Source organism: Mycteria americana, unplaced genomic scaffold, assembly GCF_035582795.1.
Source record: "Mycteria americana isolate JAX WOST 10 ecotype Jacksonville Zoo and Gardens unplaced genomic scaffold, USCA_MyAme_1.0 Scaffold_213, whole genome shotgun sequence".
NCBI lineage: Eukaryota > Metazoa > Chordata > Aves > Ciconiiformes > Ciconiidae > Mycteria > Mycteria americana.
In genome coordinates this window covers 1-26,704 of record NW_027445553.1, presented here as the reverse complement: position 1 = coordinate 26,704, position 26,704 = coordinate 1, and the positions used below count along the sequence as shown (strand labels likewise).

The window sequence follows — 26,704 nt, the reverse complement described above, 5'->3', positions numbered from 1 at the left end:
CCCACCCCACCCCCCCGCATGGACCCAGGCGTCCGGGTGTGCCCCTCCCCCGCCCGCAGCCCCCACCTCCGCATGGACCCCGCCGCCGAGCCCGGGTGTGAGCGCGAGGGGCGTGCGACGCACGGGGAACCCCCACATTGCCCGGGCACGAGGGGCGTGCGACGCACGGGGAACCCCCACATTGCCCGGGCACGAGGGGCGTGCGACGCACGGGGTGCACAAGTCTGGCACGAGGGCCGTGCAATGTACGGGTCACCCCAACGTGGGTCTCGCACGAGGGCCGTGCGACGCACGGGGTACCCCGATGCGGGTGTCGCACGAGGGGTGTGCAACACTCGGGGTGCGCAGCTCCAGCACGAGGAGCGTGCGACGCACGGGTCACCCCGATTCAGCTCTCGCACGAGGGCCGTGCAACCCACGGGGTACCCCGATGCGGGTGTCACACGAGGGGTGTGCAACACTCGGGGTGCACAGCTCCAGCACGAGGGCCGTGCAATGCATGGGTCACCCCGACCCAGCTCTTGCACGAGGGCCGTGCAACCCATGGGGTACCCCAATACGCATCTCCCACAAGGGGTGTGCGACGCACGGGGTACCCCAATACGGGTCTCGCACGAGGGCTGTGCAACACTCGGGGTGCGCAGCTCTCGCACGAGGGCCGTGTGACGCATGGGGTACCCCAATACGGGTCTTACACGGGGGCCGTGTAACACTCGGGGTGCACAGCTCTTGCACAAGGGCCGTGCAACCCATGGGGTACCCCAATATGGGTCTTACATGAGGGGTGTGCAACACTTGGGGTGCACAGCTCTCGCACGAGGGCCGTGTGACGCACGGGGTACCCCAATACGGGTCTTACATGGGGGCCGTGCAACACTTGGGGTGCACAGCTCTCGCACGAGGGCCGTGTGACGCACGGGGTACCCCAATACGGGTCTTACATGGGGGCCGTGCAACACTTGGGGTGCACAGCTCTCGCACGAGGGCCGTGCAACCCATGGGGTACCCCAATATGGGTCTTACATGAGGGGTGTGCAACACTCGGGGTGCGCAGCTCTCGCACGAGGGCCGTGCGACGCACGGGGTACCCCAATACGGGTCTCGCACGAGGGCCATGCAACCCATGGGGTACCCCAATACGGGTCTCGCACGAGGGCCGTGCAACACTCGGGGTGCGCAGCTCTCGCACGAGGGCCGTGCGACGCACGGCTCCCCCCGAGACGGGGTCTCGCACGAGGGGTGCCCGGCTCCGTCACGACGGCCGTGCAAACCCCGGGGTGCCGCCAGCCCGGAGCGGGCCCCCGGGGGGTGTCGGGGGGTGTCGGGGGGTCCCCGCTGACCCCGGCCCCCCCCTCCCGCCCCCCCCAGTCGTCGCAGGGCGGGGGACACCGGACGCTGCTCTACGGCCACGCCATCCTCCTGCGGCACTCGCACAGCGGCATGGTGAGGGGGGGCCGGGGCGGGGGGCCGGGGCGGGGGGCGCGGGGACCCCCGTAACGGGCTGTGTCCCCCCCCCCCCCGCCCCCCCAGTACCTGAGCTGCCTCACCACCTCCCGCTCCGTCACCGACAAACTGGCCTTCGACGTGGGGCTGCAGAAGGACGCGGCCGGTATGGGGGGGCCCGGGGCTTTTGGGGGGTGCCCAAAGGCTTTGGGGGGTGGCGGGGGGGGGCAGGGGGCCGGGGGGGGCCGGGGGGGGTTGGGGGTCACCTTAGGCGAGAGGGAGCGGGGGTCGCCATGGGCTTTGGGGGGTTGCAGGTTTGGGGGGGCTTAGGGGGTCCCCCTTGGATTTGGGGGTCCCCATGGGCTTTGGGGGGTTGCAGGTTTGGGGGGGTCCCCCTGGGGTTTGGGGGTCCCCCGAGGGGCGTCCCTATGGGCTTTGGGGGGTTGCAGGTTGGGGGGGGGGGCTTGGGGGTCCCCCTTGGATTTGGGGGTCCCCATGAGCTTTGGGGGGTTGCAGGTTTGGGGGGGCTTAGGGGGTCCCCCTGGGGATTGGGGGTCCCCCTGGGCTTTGGGGGATTGCAGGTTTGGGGGGGTCCCCCTGGGGGGGGTCCCTATGGGCTTTGGGGGGTTGCAGGTTGTGGGGGGGCTTAGGGGGTCCCCCTGGGGATTGGGGGTCCCCATGGGCTTTGGGGGGTTGCAGGTTTGGGGGGGTCCCCCTGGGGTTTGGGGGTCCCCCGAGGGGGGTCCCTATGGGCTTTAGGGGGTTGCAGGTTTGGGGGGGCTTAGGGGGTCCGCCTGGGGATTGGGGGTCCCCCTGAGGTGGGGGGTCCCTATGGGCCTTGGGGGGTTACAGGTTTGGGGGGGCTTGGGGAGTCCCCTTCCCATTTGGGGGTCCCGATGGGCCTGGGGGGGGGGGTTACAGGTTTGGGGGGGGCTTGGGAGGGGGGTCCCCCTGAGGCGGGGGGGCCCTATGGGCCTGGGGGGGTTACAGGTTTGGGGGGGCTTGGGGAGTCCCCTTCCCATTTGGGGGTCCCGATGGGCCTTGGGGGGGGGTTACAGGTTGGGGGGGGGCTTGGGGAGTCCCCTTCCCATTTGGGGGTCCCGATGGGCCTGGGGGGGGGGTTACAGGTTTGGGGGGGGCTTGGAGGGGGGTCCCCCTGAGGCGGGGGGCCGGGGGGGGTTGCAGGGCGGGGGAGGGGCGCTGGGGGTCCCCGCGTCCCCGGGCCCTGGGGTGCGGCAGCCGGGTGCCCCGCAGGCGAGGCGTGCTGGTGGACCACGCACCCCGCGTCCAAGCAGCGCTCGGAGGGCGAGAAGGTGCGGGTGGGCGACGACCTCATCCTCGTCAGCGTCTCCTCCGAGCGCTACCTGGTGAGCGCCGCGCCCGCGCCGGCTTGCACGAGGCTTTGCACGAGGCTTTGCACGAGGGCGGGGGCGCGCGAGGGCCCTGCGGCTGCGCGAGCGAGGGCTGGGTGCGGGCACGAGCCAGGATCGGCGTGCAAGGGCCGGGTGTGCGAGTAAGCAAGGATGAGCGTGCAAGGGCTGGGTGCGTGCGTGAGCAAGGACGAGCGTGCAAGGGCTGGGTGCGTGCGTGAGCAAGGATGAGCGTGCAAGGGCTGGGTGCGTGCGTGAGCAAGGATGAGTGTGCAAGGGCTGGGTGTGTGCGTGAGCAAGGATGAGCGTGCAAGGGCTGGGTGCATGCGTGAGCAAGGATGAGTGTGCAAGGGCTGGGTGTGTGCATGAGCAAGGATGAGTGTGCAAGGGTTGGGTGCGTGCGTAAGCAAGGATGAGTGTGCAAGGGCTGGGTGCGTGCGTAAGCAAGGATGAGCGTGCAAGGGCTGGGTGCGTGCGTGAGCAAGGACGAGCGTGCAAGGGCTAGGTGTGTGTGTGAGCAAGGATGAGCGTGCAAGGGTTGGGTGTGCGAGTAAGCAAGGATGAGCGTGCAAGGGCTGGGTGTGTGCGTGAGCAAGGATGAGTGTGCAAGGGTTGGGTGTGTGCATAAGCAAGGATGAGTGTGCAAGGGCCGGGTGTGCGAGTAAGCAAGGATGAGCGTGCAAGGGCTGGGTGCGTGCGTAAGCAAGGATGAGCGTGCAAGGGCTGGGTGTGTGCGTGAGCAAGGATGAGCGTGCAAGGGCTGGGTGTGTGCGTGAGCAAGGATGAGCGTGCAAGGGCTGGGTGTGTGCATGAGCAAGGATGAGTGTGCAAGGGCTGGGTGTGTGCGTGAGCAAGGATGAGCGTGCAAGGGCTGGGTGTGTGCATGAGCAAGGACGAGCGTGCAAGGGCTGGGTGTGTGCATGAGCAAGGATGAGTGTGCAAGGGCTGGGTGCGTGCGTGAGCAAGGACGAGCGTGCAAGGGCTGGGTGTGTGCATGAGCAAGGATGAGTGTGCAAGGGTTGGGTGCGTGCATAAGCAAGGATGAGCGTGCAAGGGCTGGGTGCGTGCATGAGCAAGGATGAGCGTGCAAGGGCTGGGTGCGTGCGTGAGCAAGGACGAGCGTGCAAGGGCTGGGTGTGCGAGTAAGCAAGGATGAGCGTGCAAGGGTTGGGTGCGTGCGTGAGCAAGGATCGGCGTGCAAGGGCCGGGTGTGCGAGTAAGCAAGGATGAGTGTGCAAGGGCTGGGTGTGTGCGTAAGCAAGGATGAGTTTGCAAGGGCTGGGTGCGTGCGTGAGCAAGGATGAGCGTGCAAGGGCTGGGTGCGTGCGTAAGCAAGGATGAGCGTGCAAGGGCTGGGTGCGTGCGTAAGCAAGGATGAGTTTGCAAGGGCTGGGTGCGTGCGTGAGCAAGGATGAGCGTGCAAGGGCTGGGTGCGTGCGTAAGCAAGGATGAGCGTGCAAGGGCTGGGTGCGTGCGTAAGCAAGGATGAGCGTGCAAGGGCTGGGTGCGTGCGTAAGCAAGGATGAGTGTGCAAGGGCTGGGTGTGTGCACAAGCGAGGATCAACGTGCAAGGGCTGCCTGCGTGCACGAACAAGCTCCAGCGTGCAAGGGCCGTGTGTGTGCACAAGTGAGCTCTAGCATGCAAGGGCTGCGCGCGTGCACGAGCGAGGATCAACGTGCAAGGGCCATGCGCGTGCACGACTGAGCTCCGGCGTGCAAGGGCTGGGTGTTTGCACAAGTGAGGATCAACGTGCAAGGGCCGTGTGTGTGCACAAGTGAGTCTTAGCATGCAAGGGCCGGGTGCGTGCACGAGTGAGCACCAGAGCACAAGGGCCGTGTGCGTGCACAAGCAAGCTCTGGTGTGCAAGGGCTGCATGCGTGCACAAGCGAGGATCAACGTGCAAGGGCCGGGTGCGTGCACGAGCGAGGATCAATGTGCAAGGGCTGTGTGAGTGCAGGAGTGAGCACCAGAGCACAAGGGCCGCGTGCGTGCACAAGCAAGCTCCAGCGTGCAAGGGCCGCATGCGTGCACGAGCGAGGATCAACGTGCAAGAGCCACGCGCGTGCACGAGTGAGCTCCAGCGTGCAAGGGCTGGGTGTTTGCGCAAGTGAGTCCTAGCGTGCAAGGGCCGGGTGTGTGCACGAGCGAGCACCAGAGCACAAGGGCTGTGCGTGTGCACGAGTGAGCTCTGGCGTGCAAGGGCTGGGTGTTTGCACAAGTGAGGATCAACGTGCAAGGGCCGCGTGCGTGCACAAGCGAGGATCAACGTGCAAGGGCCGCGTGCGTGCACGAGTGAGCTCCGGCGTGCAAGGGCTGGGTGTTTGCACAAGCGAGGATCAACGTGCAAGGGCCATGTGTGTGCACGAGTGAGCTCCGGCGTGCAAGGGCTGGGTGTTTGCACAAGCGAGGATCAACGTGCAAGGGCCGTGTGTGTGCACGAGCGAGCTCCGGCGTGCAAGGGCCGGGTGTTTGCACAAGCGAGGATCAACGTGCAAGGGCCACGAGCGAGCACAAGGGCCGCGCGCGCGCACGAGGGAGGATCAACGTGCAAGCGGCCCCTCGCGCGCGCGTGCGCAAGCCCCCTGGCCGCCCCGTCCTCGCGCCAGCCCTCGCACGTGTGCGTGTCCGGGCGGGCGGGCGTGTGGGTGGGCGTGGCCGGTGCCCCGCCCGTGACCCGCCCGCGCCCCGCCCGCGCCCAGCACCTCTCGACGGCGAGCGGGGAGCTGCAGGCCGACGCCTCCTTCATGCAAACGCTCTGGAACATGAACCCCATCTGCTCCGGCTCGGAGGAAGGTGGGTGCTGGGGGGCACCCTAGGGTGCTGGGGGGAGGTGGGGGGGTGTCCCCCCCCCCCGACTCCCCCCCCGGTGTCCCCAGGCTACGTGACGGGCGGCCACGTCATGCGCCTCTTCCACGGCCACATGGACGAGTGCCTGACCACCTCCGCGCCGGAGCAGGGCGAGGAGCGCAGGTGGGGGGGGGGGGGGGCACACACACACGCGACCCCCACCCGTGGGTGCCCCTCTTGGGTGGGGGGGGGGTGGCGGGGCGTCGCGCCCGTGCCCACGCGAGCGCCCGCGTCCCCGCAGCAGCGCGGTGAGCTACGAGGGCGGAGCCGTCTGCACCCACGCCCGCTCCCTCTGGCGCCTGGAGCCCCTGCGCATCAGGTACGGGGGCCCCGGGGTGTCCCCCCCCCCCCCGTGTCCCCCCCCCCGTGTCCCCAGGCGGCGGCGCCGGTGGCCCCCGCGCTGCGTCCCGGGGGTCCCCGGAGATGTGTCCCCACGTGCCCAGCCTGCGTCCTCCGTGTCCCCGCGGTCCCGGTGACGCAGCCCTGAGCTGGGTCCCCCGTGTCCCCGCGTCCCCGCGACCCACCCCTGCGTCCCCACGCCGCGTCCCCCGTGTCCCCGCGTCCCTGTGACCCACCCCCATGTCCCCACGCCGCGTCCCCTGTGTCCCCGCATCCCCGTGACCCACCCTGCGTCCCCACACCATGTCCCCCGCGTCCCTGCGACCCACCCCCGTGTCCCCACGCCGCGTCCCCCGTGTCCCCATGTCCCCGTGACCCACCCTGCGTCCCCACACCATGTCCCCCGCGTCCCCGTGACCCACCCCCGTGTCCCCACGCCGCGTCCCCCGTGTCCCCATGTCCCCGTGACCCACCCTGCGTCCCCACGCCATGTCCCCCGCGTCCCCGTGACCCACCCCCGTGTCCCCACGCCGCGTCCCCCGTGTCCCCGCGTCCCCGTGACCCACCCTGCGTCCCCACGCCATGTCCCCCGCGTCCCCGTGACCCACCCCCGTGTCCCCACGCCGCGTCCCCCGTGTCCCCGCGTCCCCGTGACCCACCCTGCGTCCCCACGCCATGTCCCCCGCGTCCCCGTGACCCACCCCCGTGTCCCCACGCCGCGTCCCCCGTGTCCCCGCGTCCCCGTGACCCACCCTGCGTCCCCACGCCATGTCCCCCGCGTCCCCGTGACCCACCCCTGTGTCCCCACGCCGCGTCCCCCGTGTCCCCATGTCCCCGTGACCCATTCCTGTGTCCCCACACTGCGTCCCCACACTGCGTCCCCCGTGTCCCCACGTCCCTGTGACCCACCCTGTGTCCCCACACTGCGTCCCCTGTGACCCACCCCACGTCCCTGTGACCCACCCCACATCCCCGTGACCCTCCCCTGTGTCCCCATGTCCCTGTGATGCACCCTGTGTCCCCATGACCCATCCCTGCGTCCCCACACCACGTCCCCCGTGTCCCCACGTCCCCGTGACCCACCCTGCGTCCCCACGCCGCGTGCCCCGTGTCCCCATCGCCCGTCCCCCCCGGTCTCCCCCGGTGACGCGTCGCCCGTGTCCCCAGCTGGAGCGGGAGCCACCTGAAGTGGGGCCAGCCCTTCCGCCTGCGGCACGTCACCACGGGCCGCTACCTGGCGCTGACGGAGGACAAGGGCTTGGCCGTGGTGGAGGCGGCCGCCGCCAACACCCGCGCCTCCGCCTTCTGCTTCCGCGCCTCCAAGGTAGGGGACGGGGACGGGGGATGGGGACGGGGGACAGGGGACGGGGGACAGGACAGGGGACGGGGGACGGGACAGGGGATGGGGACAGGACAGGGGACGGGGACGGGGGACAGGGGATGGGGACAGGGGATGGGGGACAGGGGATGGGGACAGGGACAGGGGACGGGGGACAGGACAGGGGACGGGGGACGGGACAGGGGATGGGGACAGGACAGGGGACGGGGACGGGGGACAGGGGATGGGGACAGGGGATGGGGGACAGGGGATGGGGACGGGGACAGGGGACGGGGACAGGGGATGGGGACAGGACAGGGGATGGGGACAGGACAGGGGACGGGGGACAGGACAGGGGATGAGGGATGGGGACAGGGGATGGGGACGGGGGACAGGGGATGGGACAGGGGATGGGGACAGGACAGGGGACGGGGACAGGGGATGGGACAGGGGACGGGGGACAGGGGATGGGGACAGGGACAGGGGATGGGGGACAGGACAGGGGATGTGGGGATGGGACAGGGACAGGGGGCGGGGACAGGGGACATGGGGATGGGGACAGGGGACGTGGGGACAGGGGATGGGGGACAGGGGACAGGGACAGGGGACATGGGGATGGGGACAGGGGATGGGGGACAGGGGACATGGGGATGGGGACAGGGGACGTGGGGACGGGATGGGGACAGGGGACGTGGGACGTGGGGACAGGGACAGGGGCCGGGGACAGGGGGTCCAGAGGGGGGACGGGGACCCGGCCTCGGGGGCCGTGGGGTGTCCCCGCGGGATGGGGTGGCTCGGCCGTGGGCGGAGGGAGGTGGGGTGTGGGGTGGGCCCTGGTCCTGTCCCCGTGTGGGGTCCCCGTCCTGGTCCTGACCCCCTCCTGGTCCCCATCCCGGTGCCAACCCCTGTCCTGTCCCCACCCGGGTCCCCTGTCCTGGTCCCGACCTGATGCTGGTCCCCATCCCGGTCCCCCTGCGGGTCCCTGTCCCCGCCCCCGTCCCCAACCCTGTCCCCGTGTGGGTCCCTGTCCCTGTGCAAGTCCTGGTCCCCATCTTGGTCCCCGTGCGGGTCAATGTCCCCATCCTGGCGCCCCTGAGGGTCCCTGTCCCCAACCCTGTCCCCATCCTGCTCCCCCTGCAGGTCCTTGTCCCCATCCCAGTCCCTGTCCCCACCCCTGTCCCCACCCCGTCCCCCTGCGCGTCCCCGTCCCCATCCCGGTCCCCATCCCCGTCCCCGCCCCGTCCCCCTGCGGGTCCCCGTCTCCCATCCCGGTCCCCATCCCTGTCCCCATGTGGGTCCCCGTCCCCACCCCTGGCCCCGCCCCTGTCCCCATCCTTGTCCCCCTGCGGGTCCCCGTCCCCATCCCGGTCCCCACCCCGTCCCCACCCCGTCCCCACCCCGCCCCCCTGCGCGCCCCCGTCCCCATCCCCGTCCCCATCCCCACCCCTGTCCCCACCCCTGTCCCCCTGAGGGTCCCCATCCCCACCCCGTCCCCACCCCGTCCCCCTGCGCGTCCCCGTCCCCCGCCCCGTCCCCCTGAGGGTCCCTGTCGCCATATCGGTCCCCGTCCCCATCCCGGTCCCCATCCCCGTCCCCATCCCGGTCCCCATATCGGTCCCCATGTGGGTCGCAGTCCCCGTCCCCACCCCGTCCCCCTGCGGGTCCCCGTCCCCATCCCCGTCCCCACCCCGTCCCCCTGCGGGTCCCGGTCCCCATCCCGGTCCCCGTCCCCATCTCCGTCCCCGCCCCGTCCCCCTGCGCGTCCCCGTCCCCATCCCCATCCCGGTCCCCCTGCGGGTCCCCGACTCCCATCCTGGTCCCCATCCCTGTCCCCACCCCTGTCCCCCTGCGGGTCCCCGTCCCCATCCCGATCCCCATCCCAGTCCCCATATCGGTCCCCCTGAGGGTCCCTGTCCCCATATCGGTCCCCATGTGGGTCCCCGTCCCCACCCCGCCCCCGCCCCGCCCCCCTGCGCGTCCCCGTCCCCATCCCCATCCCGGTCCCCCTGCGGGTCCCCGACTCCCATCCTGGTCCCCATCCCTGTCCCCACCCCCGTCCCCCTGAGGGTCCCTGTCCCCACCCCCGTCCCCCTGAGGGTCCCCGTCCCCATTCCCGTCCCCGTCCCGGTCCCCATCTCGGTCCCCCTGCGGGTCCCCGTCTCCCACCCCCGTCCCCACCCCCGTCCCCATCCCGGTCCCCCTGAGGGTCCCCGTCCCCATCCCGGTCCCCCTGAGGGTCCCTGTCCCATCCCCGTCCCCATCCCGGTCCCCACCCCGTCCCCCTGCGCGCCCCCGTCCCCATCCCCGTCCCCATCCCCACCCCTGTCCCCACGCCTGTCCCCCTGAGGGTCCCCGTCTCCCATCCCGGTCCCCGCCCCCGTCCCCGCCGCGCCCCCGCCGCCGGCCCCGTTGCCCAGCGCTGCTGCCCCGCAGGAGAAGCTGGAGGCGGCGGCCAAGCGCGACGTGGAGGGGATGGGGGCGCCCGAGATCAAGTACGGGGACTCGCTCTGCTTCCTGCAGCACGCGGCCAGCGCGCTCTGGCTCACCTACGCCGCCGCCGACACCAAGGCGCTGCGCCTGGGGCTGCTCAAGAGGAAGGTGGGGGGTGATGGGGGGGATGGGGGGGGGGTGGGGGGGGGCACCCTGGGGGGGCCTTGGGGGGTGATGGGGGAGCACCCTGGGGGGGCTTGGGGGGTGATGGGGGGGCCTTGGGGGTGATGGGGGGATCCCTGGGGGGGCCTGGGGGGTGATGGGGGGCCTTGGGGGGTGATGGGGTCTTTGGGGGGGGCTGGGGGGGCACCCCGGGGGGCTGGGGGGGGGCCTTGGGGGGGTGATGGGGGGCCTTGGGGGGTGATGGGGGGATCCCTGGGGGGCCTTGGGGGGTGATGGGGGGATCCCCGGGGGGGCCTTGGGGGGTGATGGGGGGGGCTGGGGGGGGGGCTTGGGGGGTGATGGGGGGCACCCCGGGGGGCTGGGGGGGGGCCTTGGGGGGGGCACCCTGGGGGGGCCTTGGGGGGTGGTGGGGGGGAGCACCCTGGGGGGCTGGGGGGGGGCCTTGGGGGGTGATGGGGGGGCACCCCGGGGGGCTGGGGGGGGGCCTTGGGGGGGGCACCCTGGGGGGGCCTTGGGGGGTGATGGGGGATCCCTGGGGGGGCTTGGGGGGTGATGGGGGGGGCTGGGGGGGGGGCTTGGGGGGTGATGGGGGGCACCCCGGGGGGCTGGGGGGGGGCCTTGGGGGGGGCACCCTGGGGGGGCCTTGGGGGGTGATGGGGGGGCACCCCGGGGGGGCCTTGGGGGGTGGTGGGGGGGAGCACCCTGGGGGGCTGGGGAGGGGCCTTGGGGGGTGATGGGGGGGCACCCCGGGGGGCTGGGGGGGGGCCTTGGGGGGGTGATGGGGGGATCCCTGGGGGGCTGGGGGGGGCTTGGGGGGTCATGGGGGGTCATGGGGGGATCCCCGGGGGGCCTTGGGGGGGTGATGGAGGGATCCTTGGGGGGGCTTTGGGGGGGGTGATGGGGTCTTTGGGGGGGGCTGGGGGCACCCTGGGGGGCGGGGGGCTGGGGGGGCCTTGGGGGGTGATGGGGGGCACCCCGGTGGGGCCTTGGGGGGGTGATGGGGGGATCTCCGGGGGGGCCCTGGGGGGGCCTGGGGGCACCCCGGGGGGCTGGGGGGTGATGGGGGGCACCCCGGGGGGGTGGGGGGGGCTGGGGGATCCCCGAGGGGGCCTTGGGGAGTTATGGGGTCTGTGGGGTATCCCCAGGGGGGCTTTGGGGGGGTGATGGGGGCTGGGGGGCATTTCCAGGGGGGCTTTGGGGGGGGGCTGGGGTCTTTGGGGCATCCCCAGGGCGGCTGGGGGGATCTCCATGGGGGGCTTTGGGGGGTGGTGGGGGCTTTGGGGCACCTTTGGGGGTGGGGGGGGCCCTGGGGGTCCCGGGGGTCTCGGGGGGTCTCGGAGAGGCCCTCGCCTCTCTCCGGGGGGGGGGGAGGGGGCTCTGGGCCGCCTGAGTGGGTCCCGGAAGCCCCTTTGGGGTGGTGGGGGGCAGCGGGGGGGGGGGGGGGGCCCTGGGGGGCACGCGGGAGGGCTCAGGGCCGCACTGGGGGGCTGCGGGGTCCCCCCCCTTCCGCTGACCCCCCCCGATCTGTGTGTGCCCCCCCCCCCCCCCCAGGCCATCCTGCACCAGGAGGGGCACATGGACGACGCCCTCTCCCTCACCCGCTCCCAGCGCCAGGAGTCGCAGGCGGCGCGGATGGTCTACAGCACGGGGGGGCTGTACGGGCACTTCATCAGGTGGGGCTGGGGGGGGCTGTGGGGCTGGGGGGGCTATGGGGGGCTATGGGGGCTATGGGGCTGGGGCTGGTCTACAGCACGGGGGGGCTGTACGGGCACTTCATCAGGTGGGGCTGGGGGGCTCTATGGGGGGCTCTATGGGGCTCCGTCGGGCTCTATGGGGGGCTCTATGGGGGGCTCTATGGGGGGCTCTATGGGGGGCTCTATGGGTCCCGTGGGGCTCCATGGGGGGCTCCGTGGGGGGCTCCATGGGGGGCTCCATGGGGGGCTCTATGGGGCTCTATGGGGTTCTATGGGGGGCTCCGTGGGGGGCTCCGTGGGGGGCTCCGTGGGGGGCCCTATGGGGGGCTCTATGGGGGGCTCTATGGGGGGCTCCGTGGGGGGCCCTACGGGGGCCCTATGGGGGGCTCCATGGGGCTGTGTGCGGCCGCAGGAGCCTGGACGGGCTGGGGGGGCGGGGCCGGGGGGCTCCCCCCGCGGCCGCCCCGCCCCCGCTGCCGCTGGCCGCCGTGGTGCTGAGCCTGCGCGACCTCATCGCCTACTTCCGGCCGCCGCCCCCCGAGCTGCAGCACGGGCGCAGGCAGAGCCGGCTGCGGGCCCTGCGCGCGCGGCAGAGCCTCTTCCAGCAGGAGGTGGGGGCGGGGCCTGGGGAGGGGCGGGGCCTGGGGAGGGGCGGGGCCTGGGGAGGGGCGGGGCCTATGGAGGGGAAGGGCATGGGGGCCTATGGAGGGGAGGGGCCTATGGAGGGGAGGGGCCTATGGAGGGGAGGGGCCTATGGGGGGGAGGGGCCTATGGGGGGCATAGAGGGGAGGGGCATAGAGGGGAAGGGCATAGAGGGGAAGGGCATGGGGGCCTATGGAGGGGAGGGGCCTATGGAGGGGAGGGGCCTATGGGGGGCATAGAGGGGAGGGGCATAGAGGGGAGGGGCATAGAGGGGAGGGGCATAGAGGGGAGGGGCATAGAGGGGAAGGGCATAGAGGGGAGGGGCATAGAGGGGAAGGGCATAGAGGGGAAGGGCATGGGGGCCTATGGAGGGGAGGAGCCTATGGAGGGGAGGGGCCTATGGAGGGGAGGGGCCTATGGGGGGCATAGAGGGGAGGGGCATAGAGGGGAGGGGCATAGAGGGGAGGGGCATAGAGGGGAGGGGCATAGAGGGGAGGGGCATGGGGGCCTATGGAGGGGGGGGGCCTATGGAGGGGAGGGGCCTATGGAGGGGAGGGGCCTATGGGAGGCATAGAGGGGAGGAGCATGGGCCTATGGAGGGGAGGGGCTTATGGGGGAGGGGCATAGGGGGGCCTATGGAGGGGGAGGGGCATAGAGGGGAGGGGCATAGAGGGGACGGGCATGGGGGCCTATGGAGGGGAGGGGCCTATGGGGAGGGGGCTGGGGAGGGGCATGGGGGGAGGGGCATGGGGGGAGGGGCGGAGGGCCCTATGGGGGAGGGGCATGGGGAGGGGCATAGGGGGAGAAGCATGGGGGAGGGGCCTGGGGCATAGTGGGGAGGAGCATAGGGGAGGGGCATAGGGCGGAGGGACTTATGGGGGAGGGACTTATGGGGAGGGGCATATGGGGGGAGGGGGATATGGGGGAGGGGCATATGGTGGAGAAGGGGGATTCGGGGGGGCTGGGGACATGGGGGGGCTGGGCACAGAGACTCTTCTAGCAGGGGTGGGGGGGAGGGGCATGGGGGGCTGGGGACATGGGGGGGCTGGGGACGTGGGGGGCTGGGCACGGGGCCTCTTCCAGCAGGAGGTGGCACCCCCTGGGGGGGGGAAGGGCCGGGGGGGGCCCTGGGGCCGGGGGGGGGGGGGGAGGGCTGGGGCTGCGGGACGCAGGGATGCTCGCGGGGCTGGGGGCCGGGGGGGCTCGCGGGGCCGCGCAGGGGCCCCGGGGGGCCGCCGTGGGGCCGGGGGCCGGCGTGGGGGGGCCGAGCGTGACCCTCCCCGCGGCCCCAGGGCATGATCACGCTGGTGCTGAACTGCATCGACCGCCTGAACGTCTACAGCACGGCCGCCCACTTCGCCGAGTTCGCCGGCGAGGAGGCGGCCGCCTCCTGGAAGGAGATCGTCAACCTGCTCTACGAGCTGCTGGGTGGGCGCTCGGGGGGCTGCGGGGCCGTGGGGCGGGCTGGGGGCCGTGGGGTGGGCTGTCAGCCTGCTCTACGAGCTGCTGGGTGGGCGCTCGGGGGGCTGCGGGGCCATGGGGCGGGCTGGGGGCCATGGGGTGGGCTGGGGGCCGTGGGGTGGGCTGTCAGCCTGCTCTACGAGCGGCTGGGTGGGCGCTTGGGGGGCTGCGGGGCACAGTGGGGCGCTGCGGGGCCAGGGGGCGGGCTGTCAGCCTGCTCTACGAGCGGCTGGGTGGGCGCTCGGGGCGCTGCGGGGCCGTGGGGCGGGCTGGGGGCCATGGGGCGGGCTGTCAGCCTGCTCTACGAGCTGCTGGGTGGGCGCTCGGGGGGCTGCGGGGCCGTGGGGCGGGCTGGGGGCCATGGGGTGGGCTGTCAGCCTGCTCTACGAGCGGCTGGGTGGGCGCTTGGGGGGCTGCGGGGCACAGTGGGGCGCTGCGGGGCCGTGGGGCGGGCTGGGGGCCATGGGGTGGGCTGTCAGCCTGCTCTACGAGCTGCTGGGTGGGCGCTTGGGGCGCTGCAGGGCCGGGGGGGCGGGCTGTCAGCCTGCTCTACGAGCGGCTGGGTGGGCGCTCGGGGTGCTGCGGGGCCGTGGGGCGGGCTGGGGGCCATGGGGTGGGCTGGGGGCTGTGGGGTGGGCTGTCAGCCTGCTCTACGAGCGGCTGGGTGGGCGCTCGGGGCGCTGCGGGGCCGGGGGGTGGGCTGTCAGCCTGCTCTACGAGCGGCTGGGTGGGCGCTTGGGGGGCTGCGGGGCACAGTGGGGCGCTGCGGGGCCAGGGGGCGGGCTGTCAGCCTGCTCTACGAGCGGCTGGGTGGGCGCTCGGGGGGCTGCGGGGCCATGGGGCGGGCTGGGGGCCATGGGGTGGGCTGCGGGGCTGTGGGGCGGGCTGTCAGCCTGCTCTACGAGCTGCTGGGTGGGTGCTCGGGGGGCTGCAGGGCTGGGTGGGGGGCTGCGGGGCTGTGGGGCAGGCTGTGGGGCCATGGGGCGGGCTGTCAGCCTGCTCTACGAGCGGCTGGGCGGGCGCGTGGGGGGCTGCAGGGCCGGGTGGGTGGCTCTGGGGTGGGCTGGGGGCCGTGGGGCAGGGTGGGGGGCAGTGAGGTGGGATGGGCCAGGGTGCTATGGGGCATGATGGGGGGCTGTGGGGCAGCACGGGATGCTATGGGGCAGGATGGGTGCTATGGGGTGGGACGAGGAGCTGTGGCGCAATATGGGGGGCTATGGGGCATACAGGGTGCTATGGGGTGGGACAAGAAGCTATGGGGCATAGGGGGTGCTATGGGGCAGTATGGGGCGCTATGGGGTGCTATGGGGTGGGACAAGAAGCTATGGGGCAGCATGGGGGGCTGTGGGGCAGCATGGGGGACTATGGGGCATACGGGGTGCTATGGGGCAGCATGGGGGGCTATGGGGCATACGGGGTGGTATGGGGTGCTATGGGGTGGGACAAGAAGCTATGGGGCAGTGTGGGGGACTGTGGGGCATAGGGGGTGCTATGGGGTGGGACAAGAAGCTATGGGGCAGTGTGGGGGACTGTGGGGCATAGGGGGTGCTATGGGGTGGGACAAGAAGCTATGGGGCAGTGTGGGGGGCTATGGGGCAGTATGGGGGGCTAGGGGGCATATGGGGTGGTGTGAGGTGCTATGGGGTGGGACAAGAAGCTATGGGGCAGTGTGGGGGACTATGGGGCAGTATGGGGGGCTATGGGGCATATGGGGTGGTGTGGGGTGCTATGGGGTGGGACAAGAAGCTATGGGGCAGTGTGGGGAGCTACAGGGCGGCATGGGGGGTGCCGCGGGGCGTAGGGGGTGCCGTGGGGCGCCGTGGGGCGGGCAGGGCCGGCAGTGGGGCAGGCGGGGGTGCTGTGGGTCCCTGACCCCCCCCGCCCCCCAGCCTCGCTCATCCGGGGGAACCGCGCCAACTGCGCCCTCTTCTCCACCAACCTGGACTGGCTGGTCAGCAAGCTGGACCGCCTGGAGGCCTCCTCGGGTCAGCGGGCTGCCGTGGGGCCGGGGCCTTCGTGTGGGGCCGGGGCCCTCGTGTGGGGCGGGGACCCTTGCAGGGGGGCTGGGACCCTCGTGTGGGGCCGGGACCCTTGCAGGGGGGCTGGGACCTTCCTATGGGGCTGCAGAGCTTCCTATGGGGCCATGGACCCTTGCAGGGGGGCTGGGACCCTCATGTGGGGCTGGAGACCCTTGCAGGGGGGCTGGGACCTTCCTATGGGGCTGCAGAGCTTCCTATGGGGCCATGGGCCCTTGCAGGGGGGCTGGGACCCTCATGTGGGGCGGGGACCCTTGCAGGGGGGCTGGGACCTTCCTATGGGGCTGCAGAGCTTCCTATGGGGCCATGGACCCTCATGTGGGGCTGGAGACCCTCACATGGGTCCAGGGACCCTCATGTGGGGCTGGAGACCCTTGTATGGGGGCTGGGACCTTCCTATGGGGCTGCAGAGCTTCCTATGGGGCCATGGACCCTTGCAGGGGGGCTGGGACCTTCCTATGGGGCTGGAGACCCTCATGTGGGGCTGGAGACCCTTGTATGGGGGCTGGGACCTTCCTATGGGGCTGGAGAGCCTTGCACAGGAAATGGGACCCTCCTATGGGGCTTAGGACCTTCCTGTGGGGCTGGGTCCCCCCTATGGGGCTGGGCACCTCACATGGGGCTGGGTCCCCCCTATGGTTCCGAGGACCCTCCTGTGGGGCTGGGTCCCCTCATGTGGGGCTGGGTGCCCCCTATGGGGCTGGGTGCTCCCTGTGGGGCTGCGGACCCTCCTATGGGGCTGGGCACCTCATGTGGGGCTGGGTCCCCCCTATGAGGCTGGGTCCCCCCTATGGGGCTGAGGACCCCCCTATGGGGCTGGGCACCTCACGTGGGGCTGGGTGCCCCCTATGGTTCTGAGGACCCTCCTATGGGGCTGGGCACCTCCTGTGGGGCTGGGTCCCTCCTGTGGGGCTGGGTGCCCCCTATGGGGCTGGGGACCCTCACGTGGGGCTGGGGACCCTCTTATGGGGCTGGGCACCTCACGTGGGGCTGGGTGCCTCCTGTGGGGCTGGGTGCCCGCTATGGGGCTGGGTGCCCCTGTGGGGCCGGGCGCCTCACGGGGGTCTGTGGGGCAGGCATCCTGGAGGTGCTGTACTGCGTCCTCATCGAGAGCCCCGAGGTGCTCAACATCATCCAGGAGAACCACATCAAGTCCATCATCTCCCTGCTGGACAAGCACGGCCGCAACCACAAGGTGGGGAGGGGCCGTGGGGCGGGGTGGGGTGGGGTGGGGCGGGGGAGGACCCGGGACCCGCCGGGGCCCTCACGCCCGCCCCCTCGCCCAGGTGCTGGACGTGCTCTGCTCCCTCTGCGTCTGCAACGCGGTGGCCGTCCGCTCCAACCAGAACCTCATCACCGAGAACCTCCTGCCCCGCCGGGACCTGCTGCTGCAGACCGGGCTGGTCAACTACGTCACCAGGTGGGGGGCCGGGGTGCTCCTGGGGGGCCTGGGGTGCTCCTGGAGGACCTTGAGATGTTCCTGGAGAACCTTGGGGTGCTCCTGGAGGACCTTGAGATGTTCCTGGGGGTCTTGGGGTGCTCCTGGGGGTCCTGGGATGTTCCTGGAGGACCTTGGGGTGCTCCTGGGGGGCTTGGGGTGCTCCTGGAGGACCTTGAGAAGTTCCTGGAGAACCTTGGGGTGCTCCTGGAGGACCTTGAGATGTTCCTGGGGGTCTTGGGGTGCTCCTGGGGGTCCTGGGATGCTCCTGGAGGACCTTGAGAAGTTCCTGGAGAACCTTGGCGTGCTCCTGGAGGACCTTGAGATGTTCCTGGGGGTCTTGGGGTGCTCCTGGGGGTCCTGGGATGTTCCTGGAGGACCTTGGGGTGCTCCTGGGGGGCTTGGGGTGCTCCTGGAGGACCTTGAGATGTTCCTGGAGGACCTTGGGGTGCTCCTGGGGGGCTTGGGGTGCTCCTGGAGGACCTTGAGATGTTCCTGGAGGACCTTGGGGTGCTCCTGGAGGACCTTGAGATGTTCCTGGAGAACATTGGGGTGCCCCGGGGGTCTCTGGGTGCTGCTGGGGGTCTTGGGGTCCTTCTGGGGTGCTCTTGGTTGCTCCTGGGGGTCTTGGGGTGCCCTTGGGCGTCTCTGGGGGTCTCTGGGGCCCCTGGGGGTCTGCCAGGGGTGCTGCCGGGGGTCTCTGGGTGCCCCGGGGGTCTCGGGGAGCCCCTGGGGTGCTGCCGGGGGTCTGTGGGCGCTGTGGGGGGGTCTCGGGGTGCTCCCGGGGGTCTCAGGGTGCTCCCGGGGGTCTCTGGGTGCCCATGGAGGTCTCAGGGTGCTCCCGGGGGTCTCTGGGTGCCCATGGGGGTCTCGGGGTGCTCCCGGGGGTCTCAGGGTGCTCCCGGGGGTCTCTGGGTGCCCCGGGGGTCTCGGGGAGCCCCTGGGGTGCTGCCGGGGGTCTGGGGGTGCTGTGGGGGGGTCTCGGGGTGCTCCCGGGGGTCTCAGGGTGCTCCCGGGGGTCTCTGGGTGCCCATGGGGGTCTCGGGGTGCTCCCGGGGGTCTCAGGGTGCTCCCGGGGGTCTCTGGGTGTCCCAGGGGTCTCAGGGAGCCCCTGAGGTGCTCCCGGGGGTCTCTGGGTGCCCATGGAGGTCTCTGGGTGCTCCCGGGGGTCTCTGGGTGCCCCGGGGGTCTCGGGGAGCCCCTGGGCTGCAGCGGGGGGTCTGGGGGCGCAGCAGGGGGGTCTCCCCCCCCCCCCCCCCCGCTGAGCCCCGCTCCCCCCCGCAGCGTGCGCCCCAACATCTTTGTGGGGACGCACGAGGGCTCGACGCAGTACCGCCGCTGGTACTTCGAGGTGGCGGTGGAGCGGGCGCAGCCCTTCCTGACGGCGCAGCCCACCCACCTGCGCGTGGGCTGGGCGGCGGCGGGGGGCTACAGCCCCTACCCGGGGGGCGGCGAGGGCTGGGGCGGCAACGGCGCCGGCGACGACCTCTGCTCCTTCGCCTTCGACGGCCTCCACCTCTGGACCGGTACGGCCCCGCCCCGCCACGCCCTGCCCCGCCCCGACGGCTCCCGCTGGCACGGCGTGTCCCCTGGCATGTCCCCTGATACCGTTGTGTGTCCTCTGGCATGTCCCCTGATATCACTGTGTGTCCCCTGGCATGTCCCCTGATACCATTGTGTGTCCTCTGCCATGTCCCCTGATACCGTTGTGTGTCCTCTGGCATGTCCCCTGATATCACTGTGTGTCCCCTGCCATGTCCCCTGCTATCACTGTGTGTCCCCTGCCGTGTCCCCTGATATCACTGTGTGTCCCCTGCCATGTCCCCTGATACCATTGTGTGTCCTCTGCCATGTCCCCTGATACCGTTGTGTGTCCTCTGGCATGTCCCCTGATATCACTGTGTGTCCCCTGCCGTGTCCCCTGATATCACTGTGTGTCCTCTGCCATGTCACCTGATACTGTTGTGTGTCCTCTGCCATGTCCCCTGATATCACTGTGTGTCCTCTGCCATGGCCCCTGATACTGTTGTGTGTCCTCTGCCGTGTCCCCTGATATCACTGTGTGTCCCCTGCCATGTCCCCTGATACCGTTGTGTGTCCTCTGCCGTGTCCTCTGATACTGTTGTGTGTCCCTTGCCGTGTCCCCTGATATCACTGTGTGTCCTCTGGCATGTCCCCTGATACCGTTGTGTGTCCCTTGCCGTGTCCCCTGATATCACTGTGTGTCCCCTGGCATGTCCCCTGATACCATTGTGTGTCCCCTGGCATGTCCCCTGATACCATTGTGTGTCCTCTGCCATGTCCCCTGATATCACTGTGTGTCCTCTGCCATGTCCCCTGATACTGTTGTGTGTCCTCTGCCGTGTCCCCTGATATCACTGTGTGTCCTCTGCCATGTCGCCTGATACCGTTGTGTGTCCCCTGCCATGTCCCCTGATACCGTTGTGTGTCCTCTGCCGTGTCCTCTGATACTGTTGTGTGTCCCTTGCCGTGTCCCCTGATATCACTGTGTGTCCTCTGGCATGTCCCCTGATACCGTTGTGTGTCCCTTGCCGTGTCCCCTGATATCACTGTGTGTCCCTTGGCATGTCCCCTGATACCATTGTGTGTCCCCTGGCATGTCCCCTGATACCATTGTGTGTCCCCTGCCGTGTCCCCTGATATCACTGTGTGTCCTCTGCCGTGTCCCCTGATACCGTTGTGTGTCCCCTGCGGTGTCCCCTGATATCACTGTGTGTCCCCTGCGGTGTCCCCTGATACCGTTGTGTGTCCTCTGCCGTGTCCCCTGATACCGTTGTGTGTCCCCTGCCGTGTCCCCTGATATCACTGTGTGTCCCCTGCCGTGTCCCCTGATACCGTTGTGTGTCCCCTGCGGTGTCCCCTGATACCGTTGTGTGTCCCCTGCCGTGTCCCCTGATACCGTTGTGTGTCCTCTGCCGTGTCCCCTGATATCACTGTGTGTCCTCTGCCATGTCACCTGATACCGTTGTGTGTCCCCTGCCATGTCCCCTGATATCACTGTGTGTCCCCTGGCATGTCCCCTGATACCATTGTGTGTCCCCTGCCATGTCCCCTGATATCACTGTGTGTCCTCTGCCATGTCCCCAGATACCGTTGTGTGTCCTCTGCCGTGTCCCCTGATATCACTGTGTGTCCCCTGGCGTGTCCCCTGACACCGTTGTGTGTCCCCTGGCATGTCCCCTGATACTGTTGTGTGTCCCTTGCCGTGTCCCCTGATACCGTTGTGTGTCCCCTGCCATGTCCCCTGATATCACTGTGTGTCCCCTGCCGTGTCCCCTGATACCGTTGTGTGTCCTCTGCCGTGTCCCCTGATATCACTGTGTGTCCCCTGCCGTGTCCCCTGATACCGTTGTGTGTCCCCTGCCATGTCCCCTGATATCACTGTGTGTCCCCTGGCATGTCCCCTGATACCGTTGTGTGTCCCCTGGCGTGTCCCCTGATATCACTGTGTGTCCTCTGCCGTGTCCCCTGATACCGTTGTGTGTCCTCTGCCGTGTCCCCTGATATCACTGTGTGTCCTCTGCCATGTCGCCTGATACCGTTGTGTGTCCCCTGGCATGTCCCCTGATACCGTTGTGTGTCCCCTGGCATGTCCCCTGATATCACTGTGTGTCCTCTGCCGTGTCCCCTGATACCACTGTGTGTCCTCTGCCATGTCCCCTGATACCGTTGTGTGTCCTCTGCCGTGTCCTCTGATACCATTGTGTGTCCTCTGCCATGTCCCCTGATATCACTGTGTGTCCCCTGCCGTGTCCCCTGATACCATTGTGTGTCCCTTGCCGTGTCCCCTGATATCACTGTGTGTCCCCTGGTGTGTCCCCTGATACCGTTGTGTGTCCTCTGCCATGTCCCCTGATATCACTGTGTGTCCTCTGCCATGTCACCTGATACCGTTGTGTGTCGCTTGCCGTGTCCCCTGATATCACTGTGTGTCCCCTGCCATGTCCCCTGATACCGTTGTGTGTCCCCTGCCGTGTCCCCTGATATCACTGTGTGTCCCCTGCCGTGTCCCCTGATACCGTTGTGTGTCCCCTGCCATGTCCCCTGATATCACTGTGTGTCCCCTGCCGTGTCCCCTGATACCGTTGTGTGTCCTCTGCCGTGTCCCCTGATATCACTGTGTGTCCCCTGGCATGTCCCCTGATACCGTTGTATGTCCTCTGCGGTGTCCCCTGATACCGTTGTGTGTCCCCTGCCGTGTCCCCTGATATCACTGTGTGTCCCCTGCCGTGTCCCCTGATACCGTTGTATGTCCTCTGCCCTGTCCCCTGATATCACTGTGTGTCCCCTGGCATGTCCCCTGATACCGTTGTGTGTCCTCTGCCATGTCCCCTGATACCGTTGTGTGTCCTCTGCCGTGTCCCCTGATATCACTGTGTGTCCCCTGCCCTGTCCCCTGATACCGTTGTGTGTCCCCTGCTGTGTCCCCTGATACCGTTGTGTGTCCCCTGGCATGTCCCCTGATATCACTGTGTGTCCCCTGGCATGTCCCCTGATACCGTTGTGTGTCCTCTGCCGTGTCCTCTGATACTGTTGTGTGTCCCCTGCCCTGTCCCCTGATATCACTGTGTGTCCCCTGCCGTGTCCCCTGATACCGTTGTGTGTCCCCTGCCGTGTACCCTGATATCACTGTGTGTCCCCTGCCGTGTCCCCTGATACCGTTGTGTGTCCCCTGCCCTGTCCCCTGATATCACTGTGTGTCCCCTGCCGTGTCCCCTGATACCATTGTGTGTCCTCTGCCGTGTCCCCTGATACCGTTGTGTGTCCCCTGCTGTGTCCCCTGATACCGTTGTGTGTCCCCTGGCATGTCCCCTGATATCACTGCGTGTCCCCTGGCATGTCCCCTGATATCACTGTGTGTCCTCTGCCGTGTCCCCTGATACCACTGTGTGTCCTCTGCCATGTCCCCTGATACCGTTGTATGTCCTCTGCGGTGTCCCCTGATACCGTTGTGTGTCCCCTGCCCTGTCCCCTGATATCACTGTGTGTCCCCTGCCGTGTCCCCTGATATCACTGTGTGTCCTCTGCCATGTCCCCTGATACCGTTGTGTGTCCTCTGCCGTGTCCCCTGATACCATTGTGTGTCCTCTGCCGTGTCCCCTGATATCACTGTGTGTCCCCTGCCGTGTCCCCTGATACCATTGTGTGTCCCCTGCCCTGTCCCCTGATATCACTGTGTGTCCCCTGCCGTGTCCCCTGATACCATTGTGTGTCCTCTGCCGTGTCCCCTGATACCGTTGTGTGTCCCCTGCCGTGTCCCCTGATATCACTGTGTGTCCCCTGCCGTGTCCCCTGATACCGTTGTGTGTCCCCTGCCATGTCCCCTGATATCACTGTGTGTCCCCTGCCCTGTCCCCTGATATCACTGTGTCCCCCCCAATGTGTCCCTGCTGCCACAGCGTGGCCCCTAGTTCTGTGCTGCGTCCCCCAGTGTGTCCCCTGTCCCCCATCCCCTGACGTGTCCCCAGTGTCACAGCATGCACCACAGCGTGTCCCCTGGTGTGTCCCCAATCCCCTCGCGTGTCCCCTGGTGTGTCCCCTGTCCCCCATCCCCTGTCCTGTCCCCCGGTGTGTCCCCAGTGTCACGGCATGCACCACAGCATGTCCCCTGTTGTGTCCCCTGTCCCCCAATGTGTCCCCAGTGTCACGGCATGCACCATAGCATGTCCCCCAGCGTGTCCCCCATCCCCTGACGTGTTCTCAGTGTCACGGCATGCACCACAGCATGTCCCCCGGCGTGTCCCCCGTCCCCCATCCCCTGCCACGTCCCCTGACGTGTCCCCAGTGTCACGGCATGCACCACAGCGTGTCCCCTGGTGTGTCCCCCATCCCCTGACATGTCTGCAGTGTCACGGCATGCCCCACAGTGTGTCCCCCAGCGTGTCCCCTATCCCCTGTCCCGTCCCCCGGGGTGTCTGCAGTGTCACAGCATGCCCCACAGCCTGTCCCCCGGCCTGTCCCCCGTCCCCTGACGTGTCCGCAGTGTGACGGCATGCCCCACAGCGTGTCCCCTGGCGTGTCCCCCATCCCCTGATGTGTCCGCAGTGTCACAGCATGCCCCACAGCCTGTCCCCCGGCATGTCCCCTGTCCCCCAACGTGTCCGCAGTGTCACAGCATGCACCACAGCGTGTCCCCTGGTGTGTCCCCCATCCCCTGACGTGTCCCCAGTGTCACGGCATGCCCCACAGCGTGTCCCCCATCCCCTGACGTGTCCGCAGTGTCATGGCATGCCCCACAGCGTGTCCCCTGGTGTGTCCCCCATCCCCTTGCGTGTCCCCTGGTGTGTCCCCTGTCCCCCATTCCCTGTCCCGTCCCCCGGGGTGTCCTCAGTGTCACAGCATGCACCACAGTGTGTCCCCTGTTGTGTCCCCCATCCCCTGACATGTCCCCAGCATGACAGCATGCACCACAGCGTGTCCCCTGGTGTGTCCTCTGTCCCCCAACGTGTCCACAGTGTCACGGCATGCCCCACAGCGTGTCCCCCGGCCTGTCCCCCGTCCCCTGACGTGTCTGCAGTGTCACGGCACGCCCCACAGCGTGTCCCCCGGCGTGTCCCCCGTCCCCTGACGTGTCCCCAGCGTCACGGCATGCCCCACAGCGTGTCCCCCGGCCTGTCCCCCATCCCCCGACGTGTCCGCAGTGTCACGGCATGCCCCACAGCGTGTCCCCCGGCCTGTCCCCCGGCCCCCAACGTGTCCGCAGTGTCACGGCATGCCCCACAGCCTGTCCCCTGGTGTGTCCCCCATCCCCTGACGTGTCCGCAGTGTCACGGCATGCCCCACAGCCTGTCCCCTGGTGCGTCCCCCATCCCCCAACGTGTCCGCAGTGTCACGGCATGCCCCAGACGTGTCTGCAGTGTCACGGCGTGCCCCACAGCGTGTCCCCCGGCCTGTCCCCCGTCCCCTGACGTGTCTGCAGTGTCACGGCATGCCCCACAGCCTGTCCCCTGGTGTGTCCCCCATCCCCCAACGTGTCCGCAATGTCACGGCATGCCCCAGACGTGTCTGCAGTGTCACGGCATGCCCCACAGCGTGTCCCCCGGCCTGTCCCCCGTCCCCCGACGTGTCCGCAGTGTCACGGCATGCCCCACAGCCTGTCCCCTGGTGTGTCCCCTGTCCCCCAACGTGTCCGCATTGTCACGGCATGCCCCAGACGTGTCCGCAGTGTCACGGCATGCCCCACAGCGTGTCCCCCGGCGTGTCCCCCGTCCCCTGACGTGTCCCCAGCGTCACGGCATGCCCCACAGCGTGTCCCCCGGCCTGTCCCCCATCCCCCGACGTGTCCGCAGTGTCACGGCATGCCCCACAGCGTGTCCCCCGGCCTGTCCCCCGGCCCCCAACGTGTCCGCAGTGTCACGGCATGCCCCACAGCCTGTCCCCTGGTGTGTCCCCCATCCCCTGACGTGTCCGCAGTGTCACGGCATGCCCCACAGCCTGTCCCCTGGTGCGTCCCCCATCCCCCAACGTGTCCGCAGTGTCACGGCATGCCCCAGACGTGTCTGCAGTGTCACGGCGTGCCCCACAGCGTGTCCCCCGGCCTGTCCCCCGTCCCCTGACGTGTCTGCAGTGTCACGGCATGCCCCACAGCCTGTCCCCTGGTGTGTCCCCCATCCCCCAACGTGTCCGCAATGTCACGGCATGCCCCAGACGTGTCTGCAGTGTCACGGCATGCCCCACAGCGTGTCCCCCGGCCTGTCCCCCGTCCCCGACGTGTCCGCAGTGTCACGGCATGCCCCACAGCCTGTCCCCTGGTGTGTCCCCTGTCCCCCAACGTGTCCGCATTGTCACGGCATGCCCCAGACGTGTCCGCAGTGTCACGGCATGCCCCACAGCCTGTCCCCCGGCCCCTGTCCCGTCCCCCGGCGCGTCCCCAGCGTCACGGCCTGTCCCGCAGGGGGGGTGGCCCGGGCGGTGGCCTCGCCGCAGCGGCGGGCGCTGGCGGCCGGGGACGTGGTCAGCTGCTGCCTGGACCTGGGGGTCCCCAGCGCCTCCTTCCGCATCAACGGCTGCCCCGTCCAGGGGGTCCTGGAGGGCTTCAACCTCGACACCTCTTCTCCCCCGTCGCCAGCTTCTCCGCCGGCGTCAGGTGAGGCCGGGGGGCGCGCGGGGGACGCGGGGGACGGGGGGCGGGTTCCCCCCCCCCCCCCTCCGTTCTGGGGGGACGGGGTCGGGGGGACGGGGTGAGGAGGGTCCCCGGGGGTCTGCGGTGCGCTGCTTGCTGGGGGGTGCCATGGGGGTGCTGGGGGGGGTGCTGGGGGGCTTGGGGGGTGCTGGGGGGGTTGGGGGTGCCGGGGGGGTGCTGGGGGGCTTGGGGGGATGCTATAGGGATGCCATGGGGGTGCTGGGGGGCTGCTGGGGGGGGCTGGGGGGGTGCTGGGGGGGTTGGGGGTGCCAGGGGGGTGCTGGGGGGCTTGGGGGGATGCTATAGGGATGCCATGGGGGTGCTGGGGGGGGCTGCTGGGGGGGGCTGGGGGGGTTGGGGGTGCCGGGGGGGTGCTGGGGGGCTTGGGGGGATGCTATAGGGATGACATGGGGGTTCTGGGGGGGGCTGGAGGGGTGCTGGGGGGGTTGGGGGTGCCGGGGGGGTGCTGGGGGGCTTGGGGGGATGCTATAGGGATGCTGGGGGGGGCTGCTGGGGGGGGCTGCTGAGGGGCTTGGGGGTTGCCGGGGGGGTGCTGGAGGGATGCCATGGGGGTGTGGGGGGTGCTGGGGGGCTTGGGGGGTGCCAGGGGGATGCTGGGGGGCTGCCATGGGGTGCTGGGGGGCTGCCGTGGGGATAGTGTGGGGTTGCTGGGGGGGTGCTGGGGGGCTGCTGTGAGTTGGGGGGCTGCTGGGGGGGTGCCATGGGGATGCTGGGGGGGTGCTTGAGCTGGGGGGCTGCTGGGGGGCTGCTGGGGGGCTGCTGGGGGGCTGCCATTCCGATGCCGGGGGGCTGCCGGGGGTCCGGGGGTGCCGGCGGGTCACCCACCGCCCCCTGCCCCCCCCAGGCTGCGGTTCCTGCTGGGGGGCCGCCACGGGGAGTTCCGGTTCCTGCCCCCCCCCGGGTACTCGCCCTGCGCCCAGGCCCTGCTGCCCCGCGAGCGCCTGCGCCTGGAGCCCATCAAGGCGTATCGGGGCGAGGGCCCCCCCGGCACCCGCAGCCTCCTGGGGCCCACCCAGGCCCTGCCCCACACCGCCTTCACCCCCTGCCCCGTCGACACCCTCCAGGTGGGGGGGGGGGGGGGCTGGGGGGTTTGGGGGGCTTGGGGTGGGGGTTTGGGGGGCCGGGGGGGGAGTTTGGGGGGCTTGGAGGGGCTTGGGGGGGGTGTTGGGGGCTTTGGGGGGCTTGGGGGGGAGTTTGGGAGGCTTGGGGGGGGGTTGGGGGCTTTGGGGGGGCTTGGATGGGGGGTTGGGGGGGCTGGGGGGGAGTTTGGGGGGCTTGGATGGGGGTTTGGGGGGGGCTGGGGGGGAGTTTGGGGGGTTTGGAGGGGCTTGCGGGGGG

At 69.9% G+C, this 26,704-nt stretch overlaps 1 pseudogene; it reads left to right on the top strand.

Annotated features, from left to right (window-relative positions):
• Positions 1 to 26,430, top strand: part of LOC142403362 (ryanodine receptor 1-like) — a 33,578-nt pseudogene extending 7,148 nt beyond the window's left edge.
• Positions 26,431 to 26,704: the final 274 nt, after the last annotated feature.